Below are 15,889 nucleotides of genomic sequence, written 5' to 3' on the forward strand. Positions count from 1 at the left end.
TTATCCTCCTTGGTTTTCTAGGACTTTAGTAGTAAGGTAGGGTCTTTCCCCCCCCCCTTTTTTTTTAAAGAAACCTAAATATACAATTTATGACATGCAAGTCACTGTCCTGAGAAAAGTTGATTGCGAATGTTCTGTTTTGCTAGAGAGGCTATTAGCAGGTAGCAGAACGGAGGGACTGCACAATTGCACACGGGTAGTGGCCAGCCTTGTTGACTGGCAATGACAGATACAGCCTTTCAGCTCTAAGTTTACTGATGGTATTTAAAACAGAAACGGGTCTCACACATTTTTCAGTCTCTCAACTTTCAGAAAGTTTGAAATCTGAATGTAGTTCCATGGCTGAATTAATCCTTACAGGCAGGGTACACTCTCTGAGGTTAGGATCATACTGAACAGATACTGAAATATATGGCAGAAGGCCAGTTCCTGAGGGTTTGCTTAGACACTTGGGGCCTGTATGTTTTATCAGTACTGAAATATAAATAATGATATTGCATTTTTGCTTTAGAAATTTCTGCATGGAACCCTTAATGATTTTAGTACTGCAGAGTCAGAGGCTAAGGAAATATATGAGTATGGACCCATGCCAACTGTTTTACATCACATCATATCCTAATACTTGTAACAATATGAAAATGCAAGGTAAGTTTTTTTTTTTTTTTTTTTTTTTTTTTTTTGGAAGCCATCCAGTGTAAGAGTCATCTCTCCTAAGTTTAGCTATCAAAAACTCATGCATCTAGTTTCAGTCAGTCATCTCATCAATGGAGAGGGAAAGGCGCTCACAGGCAGCAATTCATCTAATTCTAAAATAGGGGCCTGAGATAAGTGACCTGAATCACCCTCTAGAGGGATCTATCTGACAAAAGACAGAGCACAGACAAGTAGTGTAGACAAAAGGCTTAATTTCAGCTCTCTGAAGTTAGGGTAGACAAATCTATTCAGAGTGATTGATGATCAAAAATACTGAATGCATATAGAAAATACAGCTGGACTTGGATGTTACTCTGTATAAGGACAATTTGAGATTACTGTGGAAGCTAGTAAGAACTGAAGAACCAACATGCTGTATATGCATCATGAAAAGCTTCCTGACTGCTCTGGCACTTTGGAATATCTTATTGCCCCTGACTAAGCTAGGTACTACAATGGAAAATAGAAAAAAAATGCCTGCATAACCTTTTGATGCAGAAGAGAGTGGAAAGAATTCCAAAACAAAACTAGAAAGAGAAACTTCTTCAGACAGTCTAAAAATAAACACTGATACCAAGGGACTCACTGCTACCAGGTCTTGCTAGACCAAAAACATAAGATGTTTCACAGAGTGATGAGATTAATTCATGGAGGTTCAACCAATCGTTACACAGAGCCAGATGTAGTGCAATTCCATTACCAATGTCCAGCTCAAGAAGTCCCTGAAACCTAGAAGGTGTAAAGGGGAAAGACTTACTTTAAACATTCCCTGTTTTCTGCCCTCTACCCTAACCGCTGACTGTGGTTAGAAACAGGCTATTGGAGTCGGTGGACTTTTCCTGTGTTCCTCTACAACTATTCTCATGTCCTTAGACTAGACCCCAGTGGATCATCCATATCAGCAAAGGGTGTGTCCACAGAGCCTCACCCTCCAAGGAGTTTGCAMGTGCATATGGACAATGATGTCAAGACATTATCACACAATAATAGCAGTTCACAGAAGGATGATGCAGAAAAAGGGTTTTGGCGGTTTACATAAATGCTTCATTTGGGTAACTTTTTGCAGATACTGATGGGAGTCACAAAACATGTTTAAGGTCTCTTCTTCTGTTGGCAAATTATTGCTGTGTTTGCAGCAAGGCTCTTGTATAATCATCATAGGTCATCTGTACTGTAGTCTCTCATGCTGGCATATCTTGGATTTGTAATGGTGGGTTGTGGCAATACAGGAGATCTATCTCATTCAAAGATTTCATATCACAGGGCATGCTCTGAATTTCTCAATATACCTTTGTAGYCATTAGCTTTTCCAAGCATTTATTTTCTTGTTGTTCTGTTTATTCAGCATATCAGAGGATTTTTTAGCAATATGCATTGGCATTTGATTTGAAAGGTAGATTTTCTCTGTTTTCAGAAATAGAATTCCCCTTTTGGTAAATATCAATGCTTGAGATAAAATGCTTTTGTCAGATCTTCATAAACAACGAAGCCAATGAAACTTTAATTGGATTATTCCTCTGATTTGTCATTACCTGCTATTTTTCTTTTTCCTCAAAAGAATGTTAATTTGTGCTTGGGGAAAACAACCTATTTTAAAATCCAATCTTCCTTCTCACAAAATATCCATTTTCTATGAATAGCACTATTTATTGATTCTTCTTCTTTAACTGAGGCTTATGAATTAAAGTGGTATTTGTGAAGTAGAGTGGTGAATATGCTTCTCTTAAATAAGATTAGTTAGGCAAGTTATTTCTTCTACTAAGTCTAATCACAATAATTTTATATAATTATTTCTTACAAAATGGTCCTCCATATACTCAAAGACTGACCACACAGTTTCATTCAGTTCTTCTTACTTTTATTGTGCTGTGAAATGACAAATTAGAAAAGATTAAAAGCAATGCATTCAAGAACAACTGCATAGACTTTATTCTTTTCCAAGTTACTTTTTGACTAGATTTCTTTCACTGACTGATCAGCCATATGTGGAGCCATCTCAAGAGGGTCAACATGTGAGAACTAGGAAGTAAATAGAACAGGGCCTGATAAAAGCAGCTGGAGCAGCCAGAAGAATACCTGTATATCCATGCAATTTATGTAATGTAGCCACCTTTTCTAAAACATGAAATTGTGATTTGAAAAATGTTCATAAAGGTACAGACTTTGAAACCCTTATGCACAAATTTATAAGGATATGTAGATGCCCAGGGCTGTACCTCAATGGWTATTTAACTCCTACTGAAATCAATCATTATCTACAGGAATTCTGATCCAGTAAAATATTTTGCCACCTAACTCCCCCTTACTATTAGATATTGAGGCTTATCTGCATTTAAAGGTGTATGAACAGTTTTAAAAGTGTAGCTCCTGTGAGGTGCAAAGACACTGAGAGCACCACGGCAGACAAGCCACCCAATGAGGGGCTTGGTACAGCGCTTGGGGTGAAATGAGCTCAGAGAGAGCCGTGTACCCACCATGTGCCAGCATTGGTGCTTCTCTGACAGGTGCTCACTCAGTGAGCAGAAAATTTCCTTTTTGCATATATGTGTGGGCAGCAGCTGGATTAGTCTTCTGCTGGCTGAGAGAGCTGAATTGACTCTCTGGAAGATCAGATGTCTCACTAGGGAATGAGACAAGTATAAGAAGCGGTTAAAAGTAGAGTTTAGGAGCATTCAGAAAAGTAGAGTTTAGGAGCATTCAGGTAACTGTGGCAATTTAAACCACTGTGAACTCACTTAGTGAGTTGGGGACTGGATCTCAGCTTGGCTTTAGAAATTTATTGTCTTTTTTTTTTTCCACATAGCTTTGTGTCTTCAGTGCAAAGCTATTCTCCCTGACCACACATGGATGTCTGCTTTGTGACATGAGGAAACTGGGTGCCTCTCTGCTGCCTGCAAAGACAGCCCTGCGCGACTAGCTCAGGTACAGACACCTGTTGTAGATGTCTGCATTTTGTCAAATGAATCCAATCCTGAAGTCTGACTCTGTGTTAGGTGGCTAAAGTCATCACTTGGATCATCTCCACAAACACTAGTCATGTACCGTAATGAGGATAATACAGATTTCAGGATAAAATAACCTGATAAGGTGAATAATATATGCAGGACTTGGCTTTCATTTGCACTAAGATCATTTTACATTACACAAGTGTTAATAGAGGTGCCTTACATATCTATTAAATGCAGATTAATCACAGTTTAAAGCAGTCTTACATGGCCTAGGTGATGTATGGTGGATTTAATGTAAAGGAGAGTTAGGAACATGCCACTCTCTTGCTCATCTTTTAAGAGCAACATGTTTCATATGGCAGCCTGCCTTGATGAACCTGATTAGAGCATATCTCTGCACCTCTGCTTAATCTAAACCATGACTCAAACCACTAGAAAGCTGGAGCGTTTACTCACTGTCTAGGATGAGCAAGTTAAAGAACGACCATTATCTTAAAATGTTGGATAAGGGGGAGGAAACTGTGTAAGGCCGAGCAGCTCAGATACTTTTCTTCAACCTGTAGCTGTAGTGAGAAGCAAAATCAGGTAATGACAAGAAACAGCTGCTAGAGACCTTGAACTATACCATGTTAAGAGTTGTTGGCTCAAAGACATATCTGGAGAACAAAAGCTAGAATATGTATACAATGCGTAACGAGAAATGCGTAATGGTTTCCCTCTTTTCCCCAAATTTGGGTAGGCTTTATAGTTACTAAAAATAAGAAAACCAGGATAAACTGTGACAATGTGATCTGTAACTGAAGCCTGTAAGTGGAAAATGACTAGCATTAAATTATAATTGTACAAAGGCTTATTTATTACCACTGACTACATTAAAAATCTGCAGTGCACACAGAAGCCAAACTTCAGATCTTGTCATGCTTAATAAAATATTGAATTAAGCAGTAGTGAAACTACCTGCCATATCTAAAAGATAGTCTCAATGCCCTTTCGATGCTTTATTTTAAGACCAAGTACAAAAGGTTCTCACCTTACCGTAATTAACTTTTTATCATTAAGATTCAGAAAAATTGAATTGTGTTGGACACAGGTCATCATAATGAGAATTTAATGGATCTGTATTACTATGCAAGCTAAGCTTTGAATATGTGCTAAATGCATTACATTACCATTGACCTATGCAAATTTCCATCTCTGAGACTCTTTTTCTTCACTGCTGCTGCATTAAGACCCCCCCTCTTTTTCCTCATCTCCTTAAACAATGATTTCCTCATTTTCATATTAATTGCATCAGTTAACTGAGATAATGCTCCTGCTGAAATGAGCAATAGGATGAATCACTGAAATGGTGCAGTTATTCTTTTTGCTTAACCAATTTCACAGGACCTTCACAAAGAACTGCCTTAATTTGACTTTATATAATTGCTTATCATTAGGCACAGCAGCCCCATGAAGTACCTTTATTTATTTAAGTCTCATCTCTGATTGATGGAAAATTAGTCACTTGCATATCTRAGGAACACAGATTGTTCTGCTACCAGGCAACTTCGTTGTAGAATACCCTGGAGAACTTCAAAACAAGCAACTGCTAATGCATTCTGAATATAAAATATGGGGAAACACAGTGCAATAGCTAATGACATCCAAGAGTTTCTGTAGTACAACCATGATGTCACAAAACTGCTCTACCTGCTACTCACTAAATTTCTTACGTGAAAGAGAGAGATGTTCCAGAACAGATTATGTATCTAGTTGTAGCCATAGATATATTATGCATGTTTTTMACACTGATGATGCCTGTCTGTCAGCCAGTGCGAGCACTGAAGGTTATAACATTCCTCCTTTTAAAATTAACAAAGCACATTACATGTCAGGTCTTGAAATTCAGTCAGAAAGCTTTAATCCTCTTCTCATTTTTAATATTCTTAAAGTATTTATTCAGGACAGCTCAAAAGGAATATTCACGCTTTTCTTTTTTGTAAGGAAAAGGGTGTGTGTGTGGGAATTAAAATTTCTAAGGAAAATTATGCTGTTATCGTCAACTGACATACTCAGAAGGAATCTAGAAAGGATGCCACCTCCAGCATAAAAGGAGCCATAGCATATTATCCTATCATGGGATTTGAGCTGAAGGATTGCCTCCAGGTCTCCTGGAAGCACACTGTGTACTTTTGTCCCTGTGGGTGAGACTACCTGTCACTGAACTAGATATCAGTAGTCATTAAATGCATATAGTCATAATATTGCTCTTTCCAGACATCAATACTGTGATTCATTTTTCTCCTTATATTTACTCCTACCCTAATTTTACACACAAGTCTATCATCTCCCCAGCAGAAGCCACAGTTAACCTTTCCAGTCTTGCTGATGTGTTGTGGCTCTCTAACAGTACAGCAGCTGAATGACCCCACCAATTTATGCCTCAAATCATCTTCAGCCACTGGTGCTTGATTCAGGAGAAAACTGCTAATGAGCTGAAAGCAGCAGCAAAGACTTATATTGACTACTTTTTTTAACGTGCTGTGTTTGGAGCTGTATCAAATTCAAACAGTAGACTATATTACCTCAAGGGGCTTACAGTCAGAAATATTAATCCTGGAAAAAAGGCTGTTTTCAGTTGTTTGGAAGGGTTACATTTTGGTTTAATTCTGTTCCTATTGAAATCCCAGGTAAATGGAGAGCATTTTTGTTTTCTCTTATTTTGTTTTCCTATATTAACACTACCTATGATGCAGACAGGCAGGACAGTGTATCCTTGCCCTATCCTTAGCAACATCCGTAAGTTTACACAAAGGTTCAYGTGAATTAGTTTGTCTATGCTGGCAAGACTGAGGCCCAAGATACTAGTTTTTCATATTAGCAACAAAATATAACTTTTTATAAGAAAGTTTCTATTAGAAAATTTCTATAGCAACTTTCTAAACATTGCATGATGTTGAATTACATGTTTGCAAGCTCTCATGCTGCAATACAAAACAGGACATGCATTGAAAAACCCAGAGGAAAAATATCTGTCTTCATTGAACTGATTTCAAAGTTCTGAGTAACCTGCGATCTTAGTTCATCAGAAGTTGGCAAACCCTTGGTTCTGGCCAGGAAAAGGTGCATTTCAGAAATAATGCCAAGAAAAATACCTCACATGCTTTACCCAAATGCTATATCATTCAAAGTTTATTTAAAGTGAATAAAATTTTTCCTTATTATTTGGCATATTATTTTATCCTGTGTCACTAGTGGTCTCATACATCAGAAATATAAAATCAAATGCACTGTCAGCATAATCACATCATGGGAGTCAGTCTAAGGCCATGGATGGACATGTGTACGCTTTGTACGAAAAGAATGTAATTATAAACATTTCCAATGGGTCTTAATGCTAGTTAAGCAGCCTGCATGCTAGCTGCCAGGGAATACTATACAAGTGTTTATCTTTCTTATGAGTTTTCATAGCTCATCTTTGCTTGTAAAACAATTTGGTGCAAGAAATTAGGAGAGCATTGCCCACACAGAGCACAAAACATGGAGCTACACCAAGAAACAAGTGTTTGCAATCAGGAGATATCATAGTCTTAGGTATGCTTAAGTATCCTATCGTACACCGTCATTTATCTGTAGCTGCTTATTTTAGTCTAAAATGGCTAAAATTAATAAAGTTGCAGGAATACAGACACTATTCCCCACAAACCCTTAACAGCAGCAATAATGACTGTGTTAAATCAGACCTCATTGCAATGTAATGAAGCCTGACTGACATATTGCAGGTATGATACTAAGTAATTTCATAAATTATTAAACTGTAATTGAAAGTAATAATGCAGATTACTTTTTGACATGCTTTAAAAAAGACCTTGGCTTGAAAATAAGGACTGTAGCATGGCTTATTGGAAATAATGATCAATACTTTAAGAATAGCCAAAAGTTCTAAGTTAAAATTAGAACAGAATAAAATTTGAATTTTCTGCTACTTGAGCAGCTCTTGACATCTCAGCTTCTATTTTGCCTTTAAGTAAAGAACAACAACAAAATATCTTAACCTCATACAATGGGGATCTCTAATAATTTTGGATCAGAAATGTTTAAATCCTGATGGAAAACTGAAAATGTACTTTTCCTAGAGAATTTTTGATTTTAGAGACACCAGTTTTTCTCACTTATGGCCACCTCAAATGAGCCAGTTGCACTTTAAAATCTTACTACTGTATGAACCGTACCATTTTACGCCTCAGGACATCTTGTGCTTCCCACTTCAGCCTAGTAAAAGGGTCTTTGCCATTACACTTGTTTATTTATGCTCATGCCTTATGAAACCAGCCATACCCCTGGCACTTCTGCTCACTTAATTATATTTACTCTACACCTAGTGACTTGATGCATTTGATACAGAACAGCCCAATGGTCAGGGTACCCAAGTAGATGTAGGATGCCATGTGTTATGTCTCTGCTTCCACTGAAGTGAATTTTTGCCATCAGAAGATGGAGTTCTACTTTCTAGCAGTAGACTGTGAGCTGAAACCACTGTCCTCCTAATTACATGGAGACCTACCGCATTAAAAAAAAAAAAAAGTCATCCCTCTGAAGACACAAAAAATATTGCCTATTCTAATGCAATCATGCTTCACAGTTTCCTGCTCAGTTTATTGGATTTCTTAAAGTGAAGCACTTTCAGTTCAAGGACATCTTCATCTTTAGTTCTTGTTTATTTTTCTTGTCACTGGTCTATTGCTCTCCAGAGGAACATTAAACATCTCAATGGCATGGCTTATACATGAAATATACAGTTGGTTCAGCACAGAGGGCTTCATTTTAGGTCTCATATTAGTGGGTCCCTTGTGGGCTGATATTATGCCATTTTTGTCCTTAGATCTTCTGGGGAAAGCTATCATCCAGTAAATTGCCTTAGTCAGATAAACATTACCAGATAGATCTCTTCCTGCCTCTCTTAGAAATGGGCTCTGCAGAAAGAAAGGTCATTGTTCATTCTGTTTCACTTTATCCTGCTCAATTGTTTCTCACTGTATCGAGGCACAGACAGTTAGTTTTTACCAAGGTGAACTTAGGAAATAATAGTAACATAAACACACAGCTTAAGTGAACCAAAATATCCAATGGTTCAGGGAGAGTGCATTGACTCTTCCAGGAAATTTCTTCATTCACTTTAATTCTGCCCTGAGTTCACAAGTGTATAAACCTTTTCCACCTTTTTACTTTTCTACCTTCACACTTTGAAGCCCATAGAAGAACAGATTTGCAACGTCTCCATGAAAATGTCTTGAAACTAGCTTCAATTCACATCTGCCAACGGGTCAATCCTATTCAATTTTCTTTCATAGTAACAAAAAGGGTACAAGGTTCCACAAAGACAAAGATAAAGCAAATAGAGTTACCATCAGCTCCTAACTGGGACTCACTCAGTAGTTTGCCTGCCTGGATGTCCATAAACAGGATAGTAACCACTAGCATTAGAAATATCATGACTGAGTTTCTTTCACCCAGGAATGGGTAAGAGGGAGTGGGGGCACCATTTTCTCTCTGCATTCTAGCTCTACCATCACCTCCTCATACCTCTTCTGCTGCTTATTTCCTTCCCTGCTATTCAGGCTTACACAAGATCCCTCTCTATGGCATAGTTTAAAAGGCTCCCTGCTCATCTTGCATATCTATCCCAAAATTACAAATTCTTCAGGATGGCATGGTGCTTAAAAAGTTAAGACCACTGCTAGTTCCTGGACTGTAATGATATAAGTCACTCCTGTACTTCCCACTCAAAATCAGAGCTTTTGTCATGAAATTCCCTATGGACACATTTTGTTGATGTGACATTTGAGATTAAATCAGCATCAGCCAAGGCCTTGTTAAAATAGCTGACGAGCAGTTGCCTTTATGGTAGCCCTTATTTTAGTTTTATTCATTTATATTGGAGTAAAAAGCCATACATTCAAATGTGTCTAAATGTAATTTGGATTGGGATCAGTTTAACCCAGAGACTATGCATGCCAGACTGATGCTTTAACACAATAAGCGTGTCATACAAGGAATGCCCTACCTCCGGATATCTCAAGTAAAGCTTGAGATCATGGAGTGTATTGGAATAACAGATGGTGTCACCAAGAGATAGCCACTAAGTGCTTGTCCAAATGAGATAAATCTTACATTGGTAATGTTTGTGATTGCTAATAAGAAGAATCACAAAGACTTCAGACCAGACCTTGAGTATGTGATCAATGTGGACTCTTTCTTAGGGGGCATGAAACTCTTCACTAGAAGATGGTGCAGACAACTAAAAAATAGCCCATGTACATTTATTTTTGTGTGTGTGTGTATTCTACTACTTTTCATTGGGAGCCATAAATGTGCACATTTTTTACTCAACGTGTGACATCCCTTTTGTTGGTGAAGTCATTGCCTGCCTTGCACTCATCCTCAGCTGCCAGCTCTCAATCAAATGTGCATCAGCCTGGCCTTGTTGCTTCCTGCTGCAAGGGTCCTCTTCCATAATATCTGAAATGCTAGTTAGCTCTAAAATAGCCCCTTTTCTCTGTTTTACTAAATAAGACCATTTAACACTTCTGGTTTTGCATTTTATGTAGTCCAGGAATTTCATTTGGGAAAAYCTTCATTATTTTTCTTACCCTTTCCAATAGTAGAAACACCTCATATTTCTACGTCTATAGTTTATTGGACCTGTTTTCCTCAGACTTGTAACTTCTCGGTTTAGAAAGTCAAGCCCTTCAGAAAATGCCTGCTGCACATTTTCAGATCTATTTCAGATCATATGCAGGAGCTCCAGTTGATCTAGGATGCTGCAAAGGTCCTTACCACAGCAAATTGAGCTCTATTTGCAGCGAATCTTGCCTTCAACCACTTGAAAAGTATGACAAATTCAGCTGTTTCACTGACAACTGCCATGCATTCACTCATAAGCCAGACAGACTGCAGGCACAGACCTCATGCAGCTCTGTTTTACTCTGCACACTAGCAACCAAAGCAACCCACCCTTTTAAACCAATTTTGGTCCGAATAATCTGAAGGAAGCTTAATAACAAGTAAGCTATGCAAACTCTCAGCTAAAAGCAATACAGATTTACATGCTGTATAGTGGATTGAATCAATCTGTGAGAGAGTATACAGCAAAGCTGCCTGCACAATTGACCCCACATTTAAAAACAAGATAGTCAGCCTTCTGCATTGTGTTTTCTTTCAGGCCCCTGGGGCAGAGTACATACACAGCAAAAGGTTATTAAGCATTACTAACATTTATGTATATCTCTCTGTCCTGAAACATGCCTCTAATGCAAGAGAGACGCTTCACTAAACTGAGCTGAGACTGCACCAGTCCTATATTCCGACAGTAGCTGAAACTAGTAGCTCTGGAAGAGGTGGGAAGATATAATTGTGTAATAACTGACAAGTTAGATAGCTTGGAGGAGGCTTCTATATCCTGCTGTCCCACTTTTTCTCACAAACTGTGACACTCCTTTTCTAAGAAGTGAACAGACTTTCCCAGCTTCATGTTGGAACRCTCTCGTCTATGTCTAAAATTCAAAGTGAATGTTGTTCATCTCTTCCCTCTCTGCATGACTCAGTGTTTCCCTCAGACAGCATTCCTGGGGGAAAAAAAATAAAAGAGTAAGGTATCAGAACCATAGAATCACATAATTGGTAAGGATGGAAGGACCTCTGGAGATCATCTAGTCCAACCTCCCTGCTCAAGCAGGGTCACTTAGAGCATGTTAGACAGGGTTGCATCCAGGCGGGTTTTGAGTATCTCCAGAGAAGGAGACTCCACAACCTCTCTAGGCAACCTATTCCAATACTCTGTCACTCTCACAGTAAAGAAGTTGTTCCTCATATTCAGGCGGAACTTCTTGTGTTTCAGTTTGTGCCTGTTGCCTCTACTCCTTTCACATGGGACTACTGAAAACAGCTTAGCACCATCCCTTTGACACCCTCCCTTCAGATGCTTATACATATTGATAAGATCCCCTCTCGGTCTTCTCTTCTCCAGGCTAAACAGGCCCAGCTCTTGCAGCCATTCCTCATAGAGCAGATGCTCCAGTCCTCTGATCATCTTTGCAGCCCTTGTTTAAGCTCAGAGTTTAAATGAAATTTTTTTCATCACAATAACACAGGGTAACTGGGTAATTGCAGTGTGTGTGCTCGTGTGGCCTTAGTTGCATAAGGTCAGCCAGATTTTTGTGTAACTAGTTCACATCTATCTAGCCAAGCCTGTGGCAAATAGCTTTGGGAAGCCTCTCTTCTTACAGCACCAAGTTGTTTTTCCAGCCCAGATAAAATATACCCACTACATTGTCATGTAATCTGCAATTTTCTATCATTCCCTTGTGTTTCAGGCACTTTTTCCCCATAAGAACAGTCTAGCAGTGGAACAGGATGCCCGGAGAGGTTGTGTAGTCTCTGTCTTTAGAGGTTTTCAAGACCTGACTGGATGAAGCCCTGAGCAACCTACTCTGAACTCACAGCTGACTCTGTCTGTATCAGTCAGTTTGATGCTGCAGACTTTTTCATCAGCAATTTTGAACAGAAAATTACCTCCTCTAGTAGATAAAAAGAGAGGGTGATGGAATGAGGTTTGCACATTCTAGATTCTAGCATGTTTTGCCAAGAACGACGAATCATTTCTGTTCATGTTGTGGCATGTACATCCTGCAAACATCAGATTGTGCTGGCCCCTGTGCAGGGCTAGAGTAGTCCTTGAAAAGGCTGCTAGGTCTCACCTTTCAGTGAGACTACCTCTGGCACCAAGCAGGGCCAGCTATGATGGCTTTTTTAGAAATCCAAAGGCATGTGTGGTACTTGTCGTGAAGAACCTACAGGCTCATAATTCCTAGGAAGACCTGGTCATGTAACTCTCAGACAGACATTCATGACAGCATTGTTTTCATTTCCTTTTCTTTTAATCTTTTGTGCTCATATCCAGGTGATAATAAACATAGGTAGGTGTCTGATGCTATGTTCAGATGTCTCCTGGACAAAAAATTAGTAGCATAGGGGTCTGAAGGCCGTATTTGTCTATATTTTACAAGATGCTTTTGTTAAAATATTTTGTGAGAATCTGCTGGGTTTTCAACCACTTTTTAATTTTGATTCAATTCTGACTGATGTTTTCCCATCTTTCTTGGAAAACATTATTTTGTTTTTACAAAACAAAAGTATTTGTCACAGTTTTTTTCCAGAAGGGATATGGGAATTGTGATTCGGAAATATTTTTGAAAATGAAGGAGATTTAGGTTGTGATTTGAAGTTATTATCGCAAGAAGAAATAATTCTGACAATATTTTTTACCAAGTATATTTCAAATTTTTTCATAAAAACATTAGGTATTTACCATCCAGCTTCAATGGTGTCATAAAATATGTTTAGTATACAGGCACAGTTCAAAATGTCTGTATCTTGGCTGTGTAAATGAAAATCTCTAGAAATGTGTGGGCAAAAGTCATCATCCTACCCTAAAGTAGGGTAAATAAGTAGTAGTAGGTACATAACATTATTTTTTGCATTTGTTGTTGCCATCTCACCCTGTTACTAGCTTCCTGTTTACAATTTCACTTCTGAAGTTGCTCATCAAGTTTTTTCCATGCCACCGAAGCTCAGCTTGTTTTGAAATACGTTTATTCATTTATTTTTCTTCCAAATTTACCCCAGATTGCTATTTCCTGACAATAGTCCTGACCTCTCCAGGTCATTTAGAACCATTCCTTTGTTCTCCTCACTTTCACCAGCAACATTAATCATTAATATTTAACAAGACTCAGCTCTCACATATGCAGCTATACACCCTTGCAAGCCCATACTTGGGAATGTGTACCCCTGTTGGGTTAGATTCCTTTATTCATTTAATTTGCATGGTGGCCAATGTTGTCTAAGTAGCTCTGAGCTCAACTTTGTCTCTAACTCTCTAAGCAGAGTATCCCATGGGCATGCAGCCCCAAACAGAGACAGGGACATAGTCTGTCAGTAAACAGGTTTTGTTAGGAGGGTAAAGAGCCTGTACCCCCCAATAAACTGCATCTCGGACTGACAGGCTATGTGGCTGCACTAGCCACAGTCTCTGTGCTCTTTATGCTCACTTCTCTGGGAGAAATTTGGGAAATGTCTGTGCAACTGCTTCCCTACAGAASTATCATTCAGTCTCTGAGGGGCCAGTGTAGGGAACAGGCAATTTATACTATTTGCCATCACTAGAGGCATAAAAAAGTTTGGAAAAGCACAAATTTGAGAAGTTTTATTATTTACTTTATTCTTCTCACCTTAAACCATTACTTCTAGTTTTTTTTTTTTTTCCTAAATCAAAGATGGAAAACTAAACATCAATATCCCTCAAAAGTCAAATCATTGGATTCAAGATTCAGGACAATTTTTGGAGGCACTTTAATATTTGGTATTTTTGAGAAAAGCAGGAACTTTTCAGGCAATTTTTATTGCTGACTGTTGCTGGAATGAAGATTAGGAATGTCAGGAGATCATGCAGGCACAATTAGTTTGCAGAGCTGACACGCAGTGGTAAAGGCTGTTTATTAAACTGCTCTGAAACTTCCTGCATAATATCACCATCAYAAGCCTACGTAAAGCACGTAGCTAAGGATATGTGCGTCAGCCTCCATAGGCACAGACAGGCAGAGGGTGGAGAGGTTTAAAAGAGAGATAAAACATAAAACCTTTTGAAATTTATCTGCTAAGAGCACAAGGTAATACATAAAAGGAAAATTCATTTTCTGTGTTTACAGTTTATGTTAAATGCCATTGTAGATAGAATCTCAGTTACAAAGGCAGGCTGCTTTAGTTCAGGGTGATTTGATTACTAGCTTCTTCAATGGAAATGTCATTATTTCCAAGCAGAAATACTGAGTATTAACTTCAGGAATGTCATGTGGCAACAAGTTGGACTAATCTCTTCAGTTGCAATGGGTTCAGGTCCTTTTTTTTTTTTTTTTTTTTTTTCATTTCAATGCAGCTAATTAAAAAGCCCTCAATAACTGTGCACAAATAGTAGAAGATGGGATGCAAAGCCTGTGCTCCCCCACTCTAGGTCAGTGACAAGAGGACAATCACCCAGGTGACAGAAGTGTGTCAGCATGATATGAAGGAACATTGGCACTGGTCCACCAGGAGCTTTGTAAATGCCTAGAGATGTGCCAAGGGCAAGCAACTTGCAAGCACCTGAGAACTTGCTACATATCAGAAAGTTCAGAAGCACACATGATAAAAAATGGTGTGAAGTAACTATGGAATATTTGGTATGACAAAACTGTCTTACTTTTTTTTGTGAAGACGACTTTTTCAGCCTAAATCCTTATATTCCATATTTCAGCTCTGAACATATTTTTTACAGCCTGAAAAGCAAAATAGAACTAAAAGGAATAGTTTATGCAAATATTCACTCCTCTGGCTAAGTTCCTGGAAAGAAATTTAAAAATGTCCTTTTCCTTTTGAGTTATTAATAATAGAATATATGCCACTGGTAATTGTGTAGTTTATTTTCATTTTACAACTTTAAATTTTATTGGATTTCATTTAGAAACACATCAGGTTCTCTATTGAACAAGGATTTCATAGACCTATCGTTATACTCCCCAAGTCAGGAGGTGAGACGGGGGATAAGAAACTCTTGGTGTCGCGTATTCCACCTGRCCTTTGGGATTTTGCTTTGCACAGATATTACACTTCAGTAACATTTTTTTGTCCCTTGAAATGTTCTGTCCACTCAAAAACTGCCATATGGGACTAAGCTGTTGTTCATGTAAACATGATTTAAAAACACTTTCATGTAGTTAGTTAGTAACCCTTATCTATAACCCCCTTCAATGAAATATCTGAGAGTTATTCAACTGTGAAACTACGTAGAGGGGACATTTGCCTTATCCTAGGTCAGCATTTTCTGACTTTCTGTAAACATTCCCTCACATGATGCTCGTTAATAGGCTTCCTCATGCAGAAAATTGTTGGCGGTCACTAGAAAAACTCCCCAGCAGACTGATTGCTTTCCCTTCACCCGAGGCCAGCTGCTGATGAGGGCCCTTACGCATCATGACAAACACCGCTAATATCCGAACACGCAGCCAGYGGTGAGACCTGCAGCCATGCACCAGTTAAAGCCCGGCCTGTGACTGCCCCACGAGGTGTATTAACAGGCGAGGACCTGCTGGCCCGCACTTCCAGGAGTTTAAAAAGAGGAAGAGCGGGGAGGATGCGCGCGATGCCCTTAGCTGCCCTCAGGGCCCTGAGGGCAC

The sequence above is a fragment of the Rhea americana genome, unplaced genomic scaffold (assembly GCF_003343005.1).
Source record: "Rhea americana isolate MKP2758 unplaced genomic scaffold, rheAme1 scaffold_205, whole genome shotgun sequence".
Classification (NCBI taxonomy): domain Eukaryota; kingdom Metazoa; phylum Chordata; class Aves; order Rheiformes; family Rheidae; genus Rhea; species Rhea americana.